Genomic DNA, 16,952 nt, shown 5'->3' with positions numbered 1-16,952 from the left:
ACCAGCAATGTGCAGTGTTATTTGATCGAGGGCGCAGCGTTACAGTCGCGCCCAGAAGCCGCAGCTCATCTCCTCGTCTCACAGCCGTCCACCAGGTGTTAGTACAAGTGTCGCCTCACTGGGCAGTGCAGATGTGTCCATTTTAGCTTGCAGACGATGACGTGTAGCAATTTATGAGCTAACGCAAGTCGAATGTTTTACCATGTGTATCTGCTAGATACTGCCTCTCATATGGTGGAGAGGCTCACTCCTTCTTGTGTCTCGTTCTCTGCACACGAGTTGCCCCTGGCATCGATATAGCACGGGTTTTCTAGCGTCAGCGTGGCGTCACGTCAAGTCAGCGAATTCAATATCACACGAATCGAGTCGACATGTTTGCTTGTTACGATGACGGAAGCTGAAGAAATGTGTGTGGAACTTCACTGCATCGGCTGCTCGCCCTTCAGCGTCCCTGTGTCTTATCAGACGAAGGTGACTGTGAAATTGGCAACGAGGCAGAAGTGAACGAACACATGCAAATGGCAACCTTCGCCGTCAGCCGAAATAGCTCAGTTGGGAGAGCGTTAGACTGAAGATCTAAAGGTCCCTGGTTCGATCCCGGGTTTCGGCAGGTACTCGTTTTGATGCGACGCCAATGGAATTACTCTGCGTTTGTGATAATGCAACTACCGCTGACAACAAAAATGACTCTCTCCTGTAGCTGTTCTGGTTGTCTATTGCATGCCACAAGAGGAACTTACTAGATAACTAACTCCCTTAGAAGCAAAAGAATTAAAAATATCCTACCGACTGCATTCCTTTTTCTGTGTCAGGTGGTGAAGAACGTCTTCAACGGAACCGTGAAATGAGCGAAAGCGTGGGAAACATTGCATTCGAAATGCTTGTGAATTTTCCAATTGCCCAGTGAGTGTCGACAAAACACGTAAATTCTCTGCTCCAACGTATGAGACGTAACAACTGGTGCAATTTGTTGTTGCATCGTGTGTCAGCAGTCTTCGATAGTGTGTTACGGGCTTAGCGCGATAAGTTTGTAGACAGCATTTAGGCGACGTTTTATTAGTAACGGCCCCATGCAGCGATTGCACAACAGTAAAGGACATGAGTCAATGTATAGTTGTGCATCGTAGGAGATTTTGCAGCCTTGTGTGAGCCCGGATAGCTCAGTCGGTAGAGCATTAGGCTTTTAACCTAAGGGTCCAGGGTTCAAGTCCCTGTCCGGGCGGAAATTTTAATACTTTGGTAGCGATTCGTCTGGTAGCGGTGGAAACGCTACGGAAAATAATGCAGCTACGCCGTTTTCTGACACCACAGCGTTTTATACGGTAGCAGTTGCATGTGTCGGGAGAACACCGCGCTAACGGCAGTCGTGGCCGAGTGGTTAAGGCGTCTGACTCGAAATCAGATTCCCTCTGGGAGCGTAGGTTCGAATCCTACCGGCTGCGTGCGATTTTGCGTAAAGAGGAGCAAACGTTTTCGCACACATGTGACATGCGTGGGCGAATGCGGGTGCAACCAGTGACGCCATTCTCAACAAGACGAAAATTTCCGTTTTAAGAATACTGAGTTTTCGCGACGACCGCTGCTTACTGTGCCTATCGGTTCACCTCGCACTGACGCTGGGACTGCAGAAAGCCGTCGCTGAGATGGTGAGTACACAGATGTGCTCGAAAATTTCATTTTCTTTTTAAGAATCGCAATTTCAATCATTCGAGTGCGGCAAAAGCAGTAGTGCAGCGTTTTTTTTTTTTTTTTTCTTTTCTTAAGATCTCGCAGCTGCTTGGAGGTATGTCCATCGTTTTAAGACGACAGAAAACTAGCGTCAGCGGTGCGTCAGTGGGAAGTCGGTGAAGTCGCCATTGGAGCCATAAGCCAGCAATTACGACATGCGAAACACTCGCACACCACGCAGCTGTACGATAATGCTCGTGCGTGGGCCCGCATAGCTGAGTCGGTAGAGCGTTAGGTTTTCAACCGAAGGGTCCTGGGTTCAAGTCCCTGTCTGGGCGAAAATTAGTACACTTTCGTAACGGCTAATGGAAACCCTACAGCAAAGAGTGAGGCCACGCCGTTTTCTGCCATCAGATTGCTTCTAAAGATGGCGGTTTGACTTGTCGGGAGTCGCTTCCGCCACCGGCAGTCGTGGCCGAGTGGTTAAGGCGTCTGACTTGAAATCAGATTCCCTCTGGGAGCGTAGGTTCGAGTCCTGCCGACTGCGAAAATTTTCTCGCTCTCAAAAGGCGGACGTTGAGCTGCATCCTAGCAGTTGCGTCACTACTAAACACGTGGGTCACCAGCAATGTGCAGTGTTATTTGATCGAGGGCGCAGCGTTACAGTCGCGCCCAGAAGCCGCAGCTCATCTCCTCGTCTCACAGCCGTCCACCAGGTGTTAGTACAAGTGTCGCCTCACTGGGCAGTGCAGATGTGTCCATTTTAGCTTGCAGACGATGACGTGTAGCAATTTATGAGCTAACGCAAGTCGAATGTTTTACCATGTGTATCTGCTAGATACTGCCTCTCATATGGTGGAGAGGCTCACTCCTTCTTGTGTCTCGTTCTCTGCACACGAGTTGCCCCTGGCATCGATATAGCACGGGTTTTCTAGCGTCAGCGTGGCGTCACGTCAAGTCAGCGAATTCAATATCACACGAATCGAGTCGACATGTTTGCTTGTTACGATGACGGAAGCTGAAGAAATGTGTGTGGAACTTCACTGCATCGGCTGCTCGCCCTTCAGCGTCCCTGTGTCTTATCAGACGAAGGTGACTGTGAAATTGGCAACGAGGCAGAAGTGAACGAACACATGCAAATGGCAACCTTCGCCGTCAGCCGAAATAGCTCAGTTGGGAGAGCGTTAGACTGAAGATCTAAAGGTCCCTGGTTCGATCCCGGGTTTCGGCAGGTACTCGTTTTGATGCGACGCCAATGGAATTACTCTGCGTTTGTGATAATGCAACTACCGCTGACAACAAAAATGACTCTCTCCTGTAGCTGTTCTGGTTGTCTATTGCATGCCACAAGAGGAACTTACTAGATAACTAACTCCCTTAGAAGCAAAAGAATTAAAAATATCCTACCGACTGCATTCCTTTTTCTGTGTCAGGTGGTGAAGAACGTCTTCAACGGAACCGTGAAATGAGCGAAAGCGTGGGAAACATTGCATTCGAAATGCTTGTGAATTTTCCAATTGCCCAGTGAGTGTCGACAAAACACGTAAATTCTCTGCTCCAACGTATGAGACGTAACAACTGGTGCAATTTGTTGTTGCATCGTGTGTCAGCAGTCTTCGATAGTGTGTTACGGGCTTAGCGCGATAAGTTTGTAGACAGCATTTAGGCGACGTTTTATTAGTAACGGCCCCATGCAGCGATTGCACAACAGTAAAGGACATGAGTCAATGTATAGTTGTGCATCGTAGGAGATTTTGCAGCCTTGTGTGAGCCCGGATAGCTCAGTCGGTAGAGCATTAGGCTTTTAACCTAAGGGTCCAGGGTTCAAGTCCCTGTCCGGGCGGAAATTTTAATACTTTGGTAGCGATTCGTCTGGTAGCGGTGGAAACGCTACGGAAAATAATGCAGCTACGCCGTTTTCTGACACCACAGCGTTTTATACGGTAGCAGTTGCATGTGTCGGGAGAACACCGCGCTAACGGCAGTCGTGGCCGAGTGGTTAAGGCGTCTGACTCGAAATCAGATTCCCTCTGGGAGCGTAGGTTCGAATCCTACCGGCTGCGTGCGATTTTGCGTAAAGAGGAGCAAACGTTTTCGCACACATGTGACATGCGTGGGCGAATGCGGGTGCAACCAGTGACGCCATTCTCAACAAGACGAAAATTTCCGTTTTAAGAATACTGAGTTTTCGCGACGACCGCTGCTTACTGTGCCTATCGGTTCACCTCGCACTGACGCTGGGACTGCAGAAAGCCGTCGCTGAGATGGTGAGTACACAGATGTGCTCGAAAATTTCATTTTCTTTTTAAGAATCGCAATTTCAATCATTCGAGTGCGGCAAAAGCAGTAGTGCAGCGTTTTTTTTTTTTTTTTCTTTTCTTAAGATCTCGCAGCTGCTTGGAGGTATGTCCATCGTTTTAAGACGACAGAAAACTAGCGTCAGCGGTGCGTCAGTGGGAAGTCGGTGAAGTCGCCATTGGAGCCATAAGCCAGCAATTACGACATGCGAAACACTCGCACACCACGCAGCTGTACGATAATGCTCGTGCGTGGGCCCGCATAGCTGAGTCGGTAGAGCGTTAGGTTTTCAACCGAAGGGTCCTGGGTTCAAGTCCCTGTCTGGGCGAAAATTAGTACACTTTCGTAACGGCTAATGGAAACCCTACAGCAAAGAGTGAGGCCACGCCGTTTTCTGCCATCAGATTGCTTCTAAAGATGGCGGTTTGACTTGTCGGGAGTCGCTTCCGCCACCGGCAGTCGTGGCCGAGTGGTTAAGGCGTCTGACTTGAAATCAGATTCCCTCTGGGAGCGTAGGTTCGAGTCCTGCCGACTGCGAAAATTTTCTCGCTCTCAAAAGGCGGACGTTGAGCTGCATCCTAGCAGTTGCGTCACTACTAAACACGTGGGTCACCAGCAATGTGCAGTGTTATTTGATCGAGGGCGCAGCGTTACAGTCGCGCCCAGAAGCCGCAGCTCATCTCCTCGTCTCACAGCCGTCCACCAGGTGTTAGTACAAGTGTCGCCTCACTGGGCAGTGCAGATGTGTCCATTTTAGCTTGCAGACGATGACGTGTAGCAATTTATGAGCTAACGCAAGTCGAATGTTTTACCATGTGTATCTGCTAGATACTGCCTCTCATATGGTGGAGAGGCTCACTCCTTCTTGTGTCTCGTTCTCTGCACACGAGTTGCCCCTGGCATCGATATAGCACGGGTTCTCTAGCGTCAGCGTGGCGTCACGTCAAGTCAGCGAATTCAATATCACACGAATCGAGTCGACATGTTTGCTTGTTACGATGACGGAAGCTGAAGAAATGTGTGTGGAACTTCACTGCATCGGCTGCTCGCCCTTCAGCGTCCCTGTGTCTTATCAGACGAAGGTGACTGTGAAATTGGCAACGAGGCAGAAGTGAACGAACACATGCAAATGGCAACCTTCGCCGTCAGCCGAAATAGCTCAGTTGGGAGAGCGTTAGACTGAAGATCTAAAGGTCCCTGGTTCGATCCCGGGTTTCGGCAGGTACTCGTTTTGATGCGACGCCAATGGAATTACTCTGCGTTTGTGATAATGCAACTACCGCTGACAACAAAAATGACTCTCTCCTGTAGCTGTTCTGGTTGTCTATTGCATGCCACAAGAGGAACTTACTAGATAACTAACTCCCTTAGAAGCAAAAGAATTAAAAATATCCTACCGACTGCATTCCTTTTTCTGTGTCAGGTGGTGAAGAACGTCTTCAACGGAACCGTGAAATGAGCGAAAGCGTGGGAAACATTGCATTCGAAATGCTTGTGAATTTTCCAATTGCCCAGTGAGTGTCGACAAAACACGTAAATTCTCTGCTCCAACGTATGAGACGTAACAACTGGTGCAATTTGTTGTTGCATCGTGTGTCAGCAGTCTTCGATAGTGTGTTACGGGCTTAGCGCGATAAGTTTGTAGACAGCATTTAGGCGACGTTTTATTAGTAACGGCCCCATGCAGCGATTGCACAACAGTAAAGGACATGAGTCAATGTATAGTTGTGCATCGTAGGAGATTTTGCAGCCTTGTGTGAGCCCGGATAGCTCAGTCGGTAGAGCATTAGGCTTTTAACCTAAGGGTCCAGGGTTCAAGTCCCTGTCCGGGCGGAAATTTTAATACTTTGGTAGCGATTCGTCTGGTAGCGGTGGAAACGCTACGGAAAATAATGCAGCTACGCCGTTTTCTGACACCACAGCGTTTTATACGGTAGCAGTTGCATGTGTCGGGAGAACACCGCGCTAACGGCAGTCGTGGCCGAGTGGTTAAGGCGTCTGACTCGAAATCAGATTCCCTCTGGGAGCGTAGGTTCGAATCCTACCGGCTGCGTGCGATTTTGCGTAAAGAGGAGCAAACGTTTTCGCACACATGTGACATGCGTGGGCGAATGCGGGTGCAACCAGTGACGCCATTCTCAACAAGACGAAAATTTCCGTTTTAAGAATACTGAGTTTTCGCGACGACCGCTGCTTACTGTGCCTATCGGTTCACCTCGCACTGACGCTGGGACTGCAGAAAGCCGTCGCTGAGATGGTGAGTACACAGATGTGCTCGAAAATTTCATTTTCTTTTTAAGAATCGCAATTTCAATCATTCGAGTGCGGCAAAAGCAGTAGTGCAGCGTTTTTTTTTTTTTTTTCTTTTCTTAAGATCTCGCAGCTGCTTGGAGGTATGTCCATCGTTTTAAGACGACAGAAAACTAGCGTCAGCGGTGCGTCAGTGGGAAGTCGGTGAAGTCGCCATTGGAGCCATAAGCCAGCAATTACGACATGCGAAACACTCGCACACCACGCAGCTGTACGATAATGCTCGTGCGTGGGCCCGCATAGCTGAGTCGGTAGAGCGTTAGGTTTTCAACCGAAGGGTCCTGGGTTCAAGTCCCTGTCTGGGCGAAAATTAGTACACTTTCGTAACGGCTAATGGAAACCCTACAGCAAAGAGTGAGGCCACGCCGTTTTCTGCCATCAGATTGCTTCTAAAGATGGCGGTTTGACTTGTCGGGAGTCGCTTCCGCCACCGGCAGTCGTGGCCGAGTGGTTAAGGCGTCTGACTTGAAATCAGATTCCCTCTGGGAGCGTAGGTTCGAGTCCTGCCGACTGCGAAAATTTTCTCGCTCTCAAAAGGCGGACGTTGAGCTGCATCCTAGCAGTTGCGTCACTACTAAACACGTGGGTCACCAGCAATGTGCAGTGTTATTTGATCGAGGGCGCAGCGTTACAGTCGCGCCCAGAAGCCGCAGCTCATCTCCTCGTCTCACAGCCGTCCACCAGGTGTTAGTACAAGTGTCGCCTCACTGGGCAGTGCAGATGTGTCCATTTTAGCTTGCAGACGATGACGTGTAGCAATTTATGAGCTAACGCAAGTCGAATGTTTTACCATGTGTATCTGCTAGATACTGCCTCTCATATGGTGGAGAGGCTCACTCCTTCTTGTGTCTCGTTCTCTGCACACGAGTTGCCCCTGGCATCGATATAGCACGGGTTCTCTAGCGTCAGCGTGGCGTCACGTCAAGTCAGCGAATTCAATATCACACGAATCGAGTCGACATGTTTGCTTGTTACGATGACGGAAGCTGAAGAAATGTGTGTGGAACTTCACTGCATCGGCTGCTCGCCCTTCAGCGTCCCTGTGTCTTATCAGACGAAGGTGACTGTGAAATTGGCAACGAGGCAGAAGTGAACGAACACATGCAAATGGCAACCTTCGCCGTCAGCCGAAATAGCTCAGTTGGGAGAGCGTTAGACTGAAGATCTAAAGGTCCCTGGTTCGATCCCGGGTTTCGGCAGGTACTCGTTTTGATGCGACGCCAATGGAATTACTCTGCGTTTGTGATAATGCAACTACCGCTGACAACAAAAATGACTCTCTCCTGTAGCTGTTCTGGTTGTCTATTGCATGCCACAAGAGGAACTTACTAGATAACTAACTCCCTTAGAAGCAAAAGAATTAAAAATATCCTACCGACTGCATTCCTTTTTCTGTGTCAGGTGGTGAAGAACGTCTTCAACGGAACCGTGAAATGAGCGAAAGCGTGGGAAACATTGCATTCGAAATGCTTGTGAATTTTCCAATTGCCCAGTGAGTGTCGACAAAACACGTAAATTCTCTGCTCCAACGTATGAGACGTAACAACTGGTGCAATTTGTTGTTGCATCGTGTGTCAGCAGTCTTCGATAGTGTGTTACGGGCTTAGCGCGATAAGTTTGTAGACAGCATTTAGGCGACGTTTTATTAGTAACGGCCCCATGCAGCGATTGCACAACAGTAAAGGACATGAGTCAATGTATAGTTGTGCATCGTAGGAGATTTTGCAGCCTTGTGTGAGCCCGGATAGCTCAGTCGGTAGAGCATTAGGCTTTTAACCTAAGGGTCCAGGGTTCAAGTCCCTGTCCGGGCGGAAATTTTAATACTTTGGTAGCGATTCGTCTGGTAGCGGTGGAAACGCTACGGAAAATAATGCAGCTACGCCGTTTTCTGACACCACAGCGTTTTATACGGTAGCAGTTGCATGTGTCGGGAGAACACCGCGCTAACGGCAGTCGTGGCCGAGTGGTTAAGGCGTCTGACTCGAAATCAGATTCCCTCTGGGAGCGTAGGTTCGAATCCTACCGGCTGCGTGCGATTTTGCGTAAAGAGGAGCAAACGTTTTCGCACACATGTGACATGCGTGGGCGAATGCGGGTGCAACCAGTGACGCCATTCTCAACAAGACGAAAATTTCCGTTTTAAGAATACTGAGTTTTCGCGACGACCGCTGCTTACTGTGCCTATCGGTTCACCTCGCACTGACGCTGGGACTGCAGAAAGCCGTCGCTGAGATGGTGAGTACACAGATGTGCTCGAAAATTTCATTTTCTTTTTAAGAATCGCAATTTCAATCATTCGAGTGCGGCAAAAGCAGTAGTGCAGCGTTTTTTTTTTTTTTTTTCTTTTCTTAAGATCTCGCAGCTGCTTGGAGGTATGTCCATCGTTTTAAGACGACAGAAAACTAGCGTCAGCGGTGCGTCAGTGGGAAGTCGGTGAAGTCGCCATTGGAGCCATAAGCCAGCAATTACGACATGCGAAACACTCGCACACCACGCAGCTGTACGATAATGCTCGTGCGTGGGCCCGCATAGCTGAGTCGGTAGAGCGTTAGGTTTTCAACCGAAGGGTCCTGGGTTCAAGTCCCTGTCTGGGCGAAAATTAGTACACTTTCGTAACGGCTAATGGAAACCCTACAGCAAAGAGTGAGGCCACGCCGTTTTCTGCCATCAGATTGCTTCTAAAGATGGCGGTTTGACTTGTCGGGAGTCGCTTCCGCCACCGGCAGTCGTGGCCGAGTGGTTAAGGCGTCTGACTTGAAATCAGATTCCCTCTGGGAGCGTAGGTTCGAGTCCTGCCGACTGCGAAAATTTTCTCGCTCTCAAAAGGCGGACGTTGAGCTGCATCCTAGCAGTTGCGTCACTACTAAACACGTGGGTCACCAGCAATGTGCAGTGTTATTTGATCGAGGGCGCAGCGTTACAGTCGCGCCCAGAAGCCGCAGCTCATCTCCTCGTCTCACAGCCGTCCACCAGGTGTTAGTACAAGTGTCGCCTCACTGGGCAGTGCAGATGTGTCCATTTTAGCTTGCAGACGATGACGTGTAGCAATTTATGAGCTAACGCAAGTCGAATGTTTTACCATGTGTATCTGCTAGATACTGCCTCTCATATGGTGGAGAGGCTCACTCCTTCTTGTGTCTCGTTCTCTGCACACGAGTTGCCCCTGGCATCGATATAGCACGGGTTTTCTAGCGTCAGCGTGGCGTCACGTCAAGTCAGCGAATTCAATATCACACGAATCGAGTCGACATGTTTGCTTGTTACGATGACGGAAGCTGAAGAAATGTGTGTGGAACTTCACTGCATCGGCTGCTCGCCCTTCAGCGTCCCTGTGTCTTATCAGACGAAGGTGACTGTGAAATTGGCAACGAGGCAGAAGTGAACGAACACATGCAAATGGCAACCTTCGCCGTCAGCCGAAATAGCTCAGTTGGGAGAGCGTTAGACTGAAGATCTAAAGGTCCCTGGTTCGATCCCGGGTTTCGGCAGGTACTCGTTTTGATGCGACGCCAATGGAATTACTCTGCGTTTGTGATAATGCAACTACCGCTGACAACAAAAATGACTCTCTCCTGTAGCTGTTCTGGTTGTCTATTGCATGCCACAAGAGGAACTTACTAGATAACTAACTCCCTTAGAAGCAAAAGAATTAAAAATATCCTACCGACTGCATTCCTTTTTCTGTGTCAGGTGGTGAAGAACGTCTTCAACGGAACCGTGAAATGAGCGAAAGCGTGGGAAACATTGCATTCGAAATGCTTGTGAATTTTCCAATTGCCCAGTGAGTGTCGACAAAACACGTAAATTCTCTGCTCCAACGTATGAGACGTAACAACTGGTGCAATTTGTTGTTGCATCGTGTGTCAGCAGTCTTCGATAGTGTGTTACGGGCTTAGCGCGATAAGTTTGTAGACAGCATTTAGGCGACGTTTTATTAGTAACGGCCCCATGCAGCGATTGCACAACAGTAAAGGACATGAGTCAATGTATAGTTGTGCATCGTAGGAGATTTTGCAGCCTTGTGTGAGCCCGGATAGCTCAGTCGGTAGAGCATTAGGCTTTTAACCTAAGGGTCCAGGGTTCAAGTCCCTGTCCGGGCGGAAATTTTAATACTTTGGTAGCGATTCGTCTGGTAGCGGTGGAAACGCTACGGAAAATAATGCAGCTACGCCGTTTTCTGACACCACAGCGTTTTATACGGTAGCAGTTGCATGTGTCGGGAGAACACCGCGCTAACGGCAGTCGTGGCCGAGTGGTTAAGGCGTCTGACTCGAAATCAGATTCCCTCTGGGAGCGTAGGTTCGAATCCTACCGGCTGCGTGCGATTTTGCGTAAAGAGGAGCAAACGTTTTCGCACACATGTGACATGCGTGGGCGAATGCGGGTGCAACCAGTGACGCCATTCTCAACAAGACGAAAATTTCCGTTTTAAGAATACTGAGTTTTCGCGACGACCGCTGCTTACTGTGCCTATCGGTTCACCTCGCACTGACGCTGGGACTGCAGAAAGCCGTCGCTGAGATGGTGAGTACACAGATGTGCTCGAAAATTTCATTTTCTTTTTAAGAATCGCAATTTCAATCATTCGAGTGCGGCAAAAGCAGTAGTGCAGCGTTTTTTTTTTTTTTTTCTTTTCTTAAGATCTCGCAGCTGCTTGGAGGTATGTCCATCGTTTTAAGACGACAGAAAACTAGCGTCAGCGGTGCGTCAGTGGGAAGTCGGTGAAGTCGCCATTGGAGCCATAAGCCAGCAATTACGACATGCGAAACACTCGCACACCACGCAGCTGTACGATAATGCTCGTGCGTGGGCCCGCATAGCTGAGTCGGTAGAGCGTTAGGTTTTCAACCGAAGGGTCCTGGGTTCAAGTCCCTGTCTGGGCGAAAATTAGTACACTTTCGTAACGGCTAATGGAAACCCTACAGCAAAGAGTGAGGCCACGCCGTTTTCTGCCATCAGATTGCTTCTAAAGATGGCGGTTTGACTTGTCGGGAGTCGCTTCCGCCACCGGCAGTCGTGGCCGAGTGGTTAAGGCGTCTGACTTGAAATCAGATTCCCTCTGGGAGCGTAGGTTCGAGTCCTGCCGACTGCGAAAATTTTCTCGCTCTCAAAAGGCGGACGTTGAGCTGCATCCTAGCAGTTGCGTCACTACTAAACACGTGGGTCACCAGCAATGTGCAGTGTTATTTGATCGAGGGCGCAGCGTTACAGTCGCGCCCAGAAGCCGCAGCTCATCTCCTCGTCTCACAGCCGTCCACCAGGTGTTAGTACAAGTGTCGCCTCACTGGGCAGTGCAGATGTGTCCATTTTAGCTTGCAGACGATGACGTGTAGCAATTTATGAGCTAACGCAAGTCGAATGTTTTACCATGTGTATCTGCTAGATACTGCCTCTCATATGGTGGAGAGGCTCACTCCTTCTTGTGTCTCGTTCTCTGCACACGAGTTGCCCCTGGCATCGATATAGCACGGGTTTTCTAGCGTCAGCGTGGCGTCACGTCAAGTCAGCGAATTCAATATCACACGAATCGAGTCGACATGTTTGCTTGTTACGATGACGGAAGCTGAAGAAATGTGTGTGGAACTTCACTGCATCGGCTGCTCGCCCTTCAGCGTCCCTGTGTCTTATCAGACGAAGGTGACTGTGAAATTGGCAACGAGGCAGAAGTGAACGAACACATGCAAATGGCAACCTTCGCCGTCAGCCGAAATAGCTCAGTTGGGAGAGCGTTAGACTGAAGATCTAAAGGTCCCTGGTTCGATCCCGGGTTTCGGCAGGTACTCGTTTTGATGCGACGCCAATGGAATTACTCTGCGTTTGTGATAATGCAACTACCGCTGACAACAAAAATGACTCTCTCCTGTAGCTGTTCTGGTTGTCTATTGCATGCCACAAGAGGAACTTACTAGATAACTAACTCCCTTAGAAGCAAAAGAATTAAAAATATCCTACCGACTGCATTCCTTTTTCTGTGTCAGGTGGTGAAGAACGTCTTCAACGGAACCGTGAAATGAGCGAAAGCGTGGGAAACATTGCATTCGAAATGCTTGTGAATTTTCCAATTGCCCAGTGAGTGTCGACAAAACACGTAAATTCTCTGCTCCAACGTATGAGACGTAACAACTGGTGCAATTTGTTGTTGCATCGTGTGTCAGCAGTCTTCGATAGTGTGTTACGGGCTTAGCGCGATAAGTTTGTAGACAGCATTTAGGCGACGTTTTATTAGTAACGGCCCCATGCAGCGATTGCACAACAGTAAAGGACATGAGTCAATGTATAGTTGTGCATCGTAGGAGATTTTGCAGCCTTGTGTGAGCCCGGATAGCTCAGTCGGTAGAGCATTAGGCTTTTAACCTAAGGGTCCAGGGTTCAAGTCCCTGTCCGGGCGGAAATTTTAATACTTTGGTAGCGATTCGTCTGGTAGCGGTGGAAACGCTACGGAAAATAATGCAGCTACGCCGTTTTCTGACACCACAGCGTTTTATACGGTAGCAGTTGCATGTGTCGGGAGAACACCGCGCTAACGGCAGTCGTGGCCGAGTGGTTAAGGCGTCTGACTCGAAATCAGATTCCCTCTGGGAGCGTAGGTTCGAATCCTACCGGCTGCGTGCGATTTTGCGTAAAGAGGAGCAAACGTTTTCGCACACATGTGACATGCGTGGGCGAATGCGGGTGCAACCAGTGACGCCATTCTCAACAAGACGAAAATTTCCGTTTTAAGAATACTGAGTTTTCGCGACGACCGCTGCTTACTGTGCCTATCGGTTCACCTCGCACTGACGCTGGGACTGCAGAAAGCCGTCGCTGAGATGGTGAGTACACAGATGTGCTCGAAAATTTCATTTTCTTTTTAAGAATCGCAATTTCAATCATTCGAGTGCGGCAAAAGCAGTAGTGCAGCGTTTTTTTTTTTTTTTTTCTTTTCTTAAGATCTCGCAGCTGCTTGGAGGTATGTCCATCGTTTTAAGACGACAGAAAACTAGCGTCAGCGGTGCGTCAGTGGGAAGTCGGTGAAGTCGCCATTGGAGCCATAAGCCAGCAATTACGACATGCGAAACACTCGCACACCACGCAGCTGTACGATAATGCTCGTGCGTGGGCCCGCATAGCTGAGTCGGTAGAGCGTTAGGTTTTCAACCGAAGGGTCCTGGGTTCAAGTCCCTGTCTGGGCGAAAATTAGTACACTTTCGTAACGGCTAATGGAAACCCTACAGCAAAGAGTGAGGCCACGCCGTTTTCTGCCATCAGATTGCTTCTAAAGATGGCGGTTTGACTTGTCGGGAGTCGCTTCCGCCACCGGCAGTCGTGGCCGAGTGGTTAAGGCGTCTGACTTGAAATCAGATTCCCTCTGGGAGCGTAGGTTCGAGTCCTGCCGACTGCGAAAATTTTCTCGCTCTCAAAAGGCGGACGTTGAGCTGCATCCTAGCAGTTGCGTCACTACTAAACACGTGGGTCACCAGCAATGTGCAGTGTTATTTGATCGAGGGCGCAGCGTTACAGTCGCGCCCAGAAGCCGCAGCTCATCTCCTCGTCTCACAGCCGTCCACCAGGTGTTAGTACAAGTGTCGCCTCACTGGGCAGTGCAGATGTGTCCATTTTAGCTTGCAGACGATGACGTGTAGCAATTTATGAGCTAACGCAAGTCGAATGTTTTACCATGTGTATCTGCTAGATACTGCCTCTCATATGGTGGAGAGGCTCACTCCTTCTTGTGTCTCGTTCTCTGCACACGAGTTGCCCCTGGCATCGATATAGCACGGGTTTTCTAGCGTCAGCGTGGCGTCACGTCAAGTCAGCGAATTCAATATCACACGAATCGAGTCGACATGTTTGCTTGTTACGATGACGGAAGCTGAAGAAATGTGTGTGGAACTTCACTGCATCGGCTGCTCGCCCTTCAGCGTCCCTGTGTCTTATCAGACGAAGGTGACTGTGAAATTGGCAACGAGGCAGAAGTGAACGAACACATGCAAATGGCAACCTTCGCCGTCAGCCGAAATAGCTCAGTTGGGAGAGCGTTAGACTGAAGATCTAAAGGTCCCTGGTTCGATCCCGGGTTTCGGCAGGTACTCGTTTTGATGCGACGCCAATGGAATTACTCTGCGTTTGTGATAATGCAACTACCGCTGACAACAAAAATGACTCTCTCCTGTAGCTGTTCTGGTTGTCTATTGCATGCCACAAGAGGAACTTACTAGATAACTAACTCCCTTAGAAGCAAAAGAATTAAAAATATCCTACCGACTGCATTCCTTTTTCTGTGTCAGGTGGTGAAGAACGTCTTCAACGGAACCGTGAAATGAGCGAAAGCGTGGGAAACATTGCATTCGAAATGCTTGTGAATTTTCCAATTGCCCAGTGAGTGTCGACAAAACACGTAAATTCTCTGCTCCAACGTATGAGACGTAACAACTGGTGCAATTTGTTGTTGCATCGTGTGTCAGCAGTCTTCGATAGTGTGTTACGGGCTTAGCGCGATAAGTTTGTAGACAGCATTTAGGCGACGTTTTATTAGTAACGGCCCCATGCAGCGATTGCACAACAGTAAAGGACATGAGTCAATGTATAGTTGTGCATCGTAGGAGATTTTGCAGCCTTGTGTGAGCCCGGATAGCTCAGTCGGTAGAGCATTAGGCTTTTAACCTAAGGGTCCAGGGTTCAAGTCCCTGTCCGGGCGGAAATTTTAATACTTTGGTAGCGATTCGTCTGGTAGCGGTGGAAACGCTACGGAAAATAATGCAGCTACGCCGTTTTCTGACACCACAGCGTTTTATACGGTAGCAGTTGCATGTGTCGGGAGAACACCGCGCTAACGGCAGTCGTGGCCGAGTGGTTAAGGCGTCTGACTCGAAATCAGATTCCCTCTGGGAGCGTAGGTTCGAATCCTACCGGCTGCGTGCGATTTTGCGTAAAGAGGAGCAAACGTTTTCGCACACATGTGACATGCGTGGGCGAATGCGGGTGCAACCAGTGACGCCATTCTCAACAAGACGAAAATTTCCGTTTTAAGAATACTGAGTTTTCGCGACGACCGCTGCTTACTGTGCCTATCGGTTCACCTCGCACTGACGCTGGGACTGCAGAAAGCCGTCGCTGAGATGGTGAGTACACAGATGTGCTCGAAAATTTCATTTTCTTTTTAAGAATCGCAATTTCAATCATTCGAGTGCGGCAAAAGCAGTAGTGCAGCGTTTTTTTTTTTTTTTTCTTTTCTTAAGATCTCGCAGCTGCTTGGAGGTATGTCCATCGTTTTAAGACGACAGAAAACTAGCGTCAGCGGTGCGTCAGTGGGAAGTCGGTGAAGTCGCCATTGGAGCCATAAGCCAGCAATTACGACATGCGAAACACTCGCACACCACGCAGCTGTACGATAATGCTCGTGCGTGGGCCCGCATAGCTGAGTCGGTAGAGCGTTAGGTTTTCAACCGAAGGGTCCTGGGTTCAAGTCCCTGTCTGGGCGAAAATTAGTACACTTTCGTAACGGCTAATGGAAACCCTACAGCAAAGAGTGAGGCCACGCCGTTTTCTGCCATCAGATTGCTTCTAAAGATGGCGGTTTGACTTGTCGGGAGTCGCTTCCGCCACCGGCAGTCGTGGCCGAGTGGTTAAGGCGTCTGACTTGAAATCAGATTCCCTCTGGGAGCGTAGGTTCGAGTCCTGCCGACTGCGAAAATTTTCTCGCTCTCAAAAGGCGGACGTTGAGCTGCATCCTAGCAGTTGCGTCACTACTAAACACGTGGGTCACCAGCAATGTGCAGTGTTATTTGATCGAGGGCGCAGCGTTACAGTCGCGCCCAGAAGCCGCAGCTCATCTCCTCGTCTCACAGCCGTCCACCAGGTGTTAGTACAAGTGTCGCCTCACTGGGCAGTGCAGATGTGTCCATTTTAGCTTGCAGACGATGACGTGTAGCAATTTATGAGCTAACGCAAGTCGAATGTTTTACCATGTGTATCTGCTAGATACTGCCTCTCATATGGTGGAGAGGCTCACTCCTTCTTGTGTCTCGTTCTCTGCACACGAGTTGCCCCTGGCATCGATATAGCACGGGTTTTCTAGCGTCAGCGTGGCGTCACGTCAAGTCAGCGAATTCAATATCACACGAATCGAGTCGACATGTTTGCTTGTTACGATGACGGAAGCTGAAGAAATGTGTGTGGAACTTCACTGCATCGGCTGCTCGCCCTTCAGCGTCCCTGTGTCTTATCAGACGAAGGTGACTGTGAAATTGGCAACGAGGCAGAAGTGAACGAACACATGCAAATGGCAACCTTCGCCGTCAGCCGAAATAGCTCAGTTGGGAGAGCGTTAGACTGAAGATCTAAAGGTCCCTGGTTCGATCCCGGGTTTCGGCAGTTACTCGTTTTGATGCGACGCCAATGGAATTACTCTGCGTTTGTGATAATGCAACTACCGCTGACAACAAAAATGACTCTCTCCTGTAGCTGTTCTGGTTGTCTATTGCATGCCACAAGAGGAACTTACTAGATAACTAACTCCCTTAGAAGCAAAAGAATTAAAAATATCCTACCGACTGCATTCCTTTTTCTGTGTCAGGTGGTGAAGAACGTCTTCAACGGAACCGTGAAATGAGCGAAAGCGTGGGAAACATTGCATTCGAAATGCTTGTGAATTTTCCAATTGCCCAGTGAGTGTCGACAAAACACGTAAATTCTCT

The 16,952-nt window shown here is 49.2% G+C and overlaps 29 non-coding genes across 29 annotated transcripts; all 29 read left to right on the top strand.

The window, feature by feature from the left end:
* The first annotated feature begins 537 nt into the window (after positions 1–537).
* On the top strand, positions 538–610 carry Trnaf-gaa (transfer RNA phenylalanine (anticodon GAA)). Its single transcript has one exon. It is a non-coding gene; the product is annotated as a tRNA-Phe (tRNA).
* Positions 611–1,149: 539 nt separating this feature from the next.
* Trnak-uuu (transfer RNA lysine (anticodon UUU)) lies at positions 1,150–1,222 on the top strand. Its single transcript has one exon. It is a non-coding gene; the product is annotated as a tRNA-Lys (tRNA).
* A 138-nt stretch (positions 1,223–1,360) lies between these two features.
* On the top strand, positions 1,361–1,442 carry Trnas-cga (transfer RNA serine (anticodon CGA)). The gene has a single exon. It is a non-coding gene; the product is annotated as a tRNA-Ser (tRNA).
* A 691-nt stretch (positions 1,443–2,133) lies between these two features.
* Positions 2,134–2,215, top strand: Trnas-uga (transfer RNA serine (anticodon UGA)). The gene has a single exon. It is a non-coding gene; the product is annotated as a tRNA-Ser (tRNA).
* A 611-nt stretch (positions 2,216–2,826) lies between these two features.
* Trnaf-gaa (transfer RNA phenylalanine (anticodon GAA)) lies at positions 2,827–2,899 on the top strand. Its single transcript has one exon. It is a non-coding gene; the product is annotated as a tRNA-Phe (tRNA).
* A 539-nt stretch (positions 2,900–3,438) lies between these two features.
* On the top strand, positions 3,439–3,511 carry Trnak-uuu (transfer RNA lysine (anticodon UUU)). The gene has a single exon. It is a non-coding gene; the product is annotated as a tRNA-Lys (tRNA).
* Positions 3,512–3,649: 138 nt separating this feature from the next.
* Positions 3,650–3,731, top strand: Trnas-cga (transfer RNA serine (anticodon CGA)). The gene has a single exon. It is a non-coding gene; the product is annotated as a tRNA-Ser (tRNA).
* Positions 3,732–4,421: 690 nt separating this feature from the next.
* On the top strand, positions 4,422–4,503 carry Trnas-uga (transfer RNA serine (anticodon UGA)). Its single transcript has one exon. It is a non-coding gene; the product is annotated as a tRNA-Ser (tRNA).
* A 611-nt stretch (positions 4,504–5,114) lies between these two features.
* On the top strand, positions 5,115–5,187 carry Trnaf-gaa (transfer RNA phenylalanine (anticodon GAA)). Its single transcript has one exon. It is a non-coding gene; the product is annotated as a tRNA-Phe (tRNA).
* A 539-nt stretch (positions 5,188–5,726) lies between these two features.
* On the top strand, positions 5,727–5,799 carry Trnak-uuu (transfer RNA lysine (anticodon UUU)). Its single transcript has one exon. It is a non-coding gene; the product is annotated as a tRNA-Lys (tRNA).
* Positions 5,800–5,937: 138 nt separating this feature from the next.
* Positions 5,938–6,019, top strand: Trnas-cga (transfer RNA serine (anticodon CGA)). Its single transcript has one exon. It is a non-coding gene; the product is annotated as a tRNA-Ser (tRNA).
* Positions 6,020–6,709: 690 nt separating this feature from the next.
* Positions 6,710–6,791, top strand: Trnas-uga (transfer RNA serine (anticodon UGA)). The gene has a single exon. It is a non-coding gene; the product is annotated as a tRNA-Ser (tRNA).
* A 611-nt stretch (positions 6,792–7,402) lies between these two features.
* Positions 7,403–7,475, top strand: Trnaf-gaa (transfer RNA phenylalanine (anticodon GAA)). The gene has a single exon. It is a non-coding gene; the product is annotated as a tRNA-Phe (tRNA).
* Positions 7,476–8,014: 539 nt separating this feature from the next.
* On the top strand, positions 8,015–8,087 carry Trnak-uuu (transfer RNA lysine (anticodon UUU)). The gene has a single exon. It is a non-coding gene; the product is annotated as a tRNA-Lys (tRNA).
* A 138-nt stretch (positions 8,088–8,225) lies between these two features.
* On the top strand, positions 8,226–8,307 carry Trnas-cga (transfer RNA serine (anticodon CGA)). The gene has a single exon. It is a non-coding gene; the product is annotated as a tRNA-Ser (tRNA).
* Positions 8,308–8,998: 691 nt separating this feature from the next.
* Positions 8,999–9,080, top strand: Trnas-uga (transfer RNA serine (anticodon UGA)). The gene has a single exon. It is a non-coding gene; the product is annotated as a tRNA-Ser (tRNA).
* Positions 9,081–9,691: 611 nt separating this feature from the next.
* On the top strand, positions 9,692–9,764 carry Trnaf-gaa (transfer RNA phenylalanine (anticodon GAA)). The gene has a single exon. It is a non-coding gene; the product is annotated as a tRNA-Phe (tRNA).
* A 539-nt stretch (positions 9,765–10,303) lies between these two features.
* Trnak-uuu (transfer RNA lysine (anticodon UUU)) lies at positions 10,304–10,376 on the top strand. The gene has a single exon. It is a non-coding gene; the product is annotated as a tRNA-Lys (tRNA).
* A 138-nt stretch (positions 10,377–10,514) lies between these two features.
* On the top strand, positions 10,515–10,596 carry Trnas-cga (transfer RNA serine (anticodon CGA)). The gene has a single exon. It is a non-coding gene; the product is annotated as a tRNA-Ser (tRNA).
* A 690-nt stretch (positions 10,597–11,286) lies between these two features.
* On the top strand, positions 11,287–11,368 carry Trnas-uga (transfer RNA serine (anticodon UGA)). Its single transcript has one exon. It is a non-coding gene; the product is annotated as a tRNA-Ser (tRNA).
* A 611-nt stretch (positions 11,369–11,979) lies between these two features.
* Positions 11,980–12,052, top strand: Trnaf-gaa (transfer RNA phenylalanine (anticodon GAA)). Its single transcript has one exon. It is a non-coding gene; the product is annotated as a tRNA-Phe (tRNA).
* A 539-nt stretch (positions 12,053–12,591) lies between these two features.
* Positions 12,592–12,664, top strand: Trnak-uuu (transfer RNA lysine (anticodon UUU)). Its single transcript has one exon. It is a non-coding gene; the product is annotated as a tRNA-Lys (tRNA).
* Positions 12,665–12,802: 138 nt separating this feature from the next.
* Positions 12,803–12,884, top strand: Trnas-cga (transfer RNA serine (anticodon CGA)). The gene has a single exon. It is a non-coding gene; the product is annotated as a tRNA-Ser (tRNA).
* Positions 12,885–13,575: 691 nt separating this feature from the next.
* On the top strand, positions 13,576–13,657 carry Trnas-uga (transfer RNA serine (anticodon UGA)). Its single transcript has one exon. It is a non-coding gene; the product is annotated as a tRNA-Ser (tRNA).
* A 611-nt stretch (positions 13,658–14,268) lies between these two features.
* Positions 14,269–14,341, top strand: Trnaf-gaa (transfer RNA phenylalanine (anticodon GAA)). Its single transcript has one exon. It is a non-coding gene; the product is annotated as a tRNA-Phe (tRNA).
* A 539-nt stretch (positions 14,342–14,880) lies between these two features.
* Trnak-uuu (transfer RNA lysine (anticodon UUU)) lies at positions 14,881–14,953 on the top strand. The gene has a single exon. It is a non-coding gene; the product is annotated as a tRNA-Lys (tRNA).
* A 138-nt stretch (positions 14,954–15,091) lies between these two features.
* Trnas-cga (transfer RNA serine (anticodon CGA)) lies at positions 15,092–15,173 on the top strand. Its single transcript has one exon. It is a non-coding gene; the product is annotated as a tRNA-Ser (tRNA).
* A 690-nt stretch (positions 15,174–15,863) lies between these two features.
* Positions 15,864–15,945, top strand: Trnas-uga (transfer RNA serine (anticodon UGA)). The gene has a single exon. It is a non-coding gene; the product is annotated as a tRNA-Ser (tRNA).
* A 611-nt stretch (positions 15,946–16,556) lies between these two features.
* Trnaf-gaa (transfer RNA phenylalanine (anticodon GAA)) lies at positions 16,557–16,629 on the top strand. Its single transcript has one exon. It is a non-coding gene; the product is annotated as a tRNA-Phe (tRNA).
* Positions 16,630–16,952: the final 323 nt, after the last annotated feature.

The sequence above is a fragment of the Schistocerca cancellata genome, unplaced genomic scaffold, assembly GCF_023864275.1.
Source record: "Schistocerca cancellata isolate TAMUIC-IGC-003103 unplaced genomic scaffold, iqSchCanc2.1 HiC_scaffold_477, whole genome shotgun sequence".
NCBI classification, from domain to species: Eukaryota; Metazoa; Arthropoda; class Insecta; order Orthoptera; family Acrididae; genus Schistocerca; species Schistocerca cancellata.
This window is presented reverse-complemented; position numbering and strand designations above follow the sequence as displayed.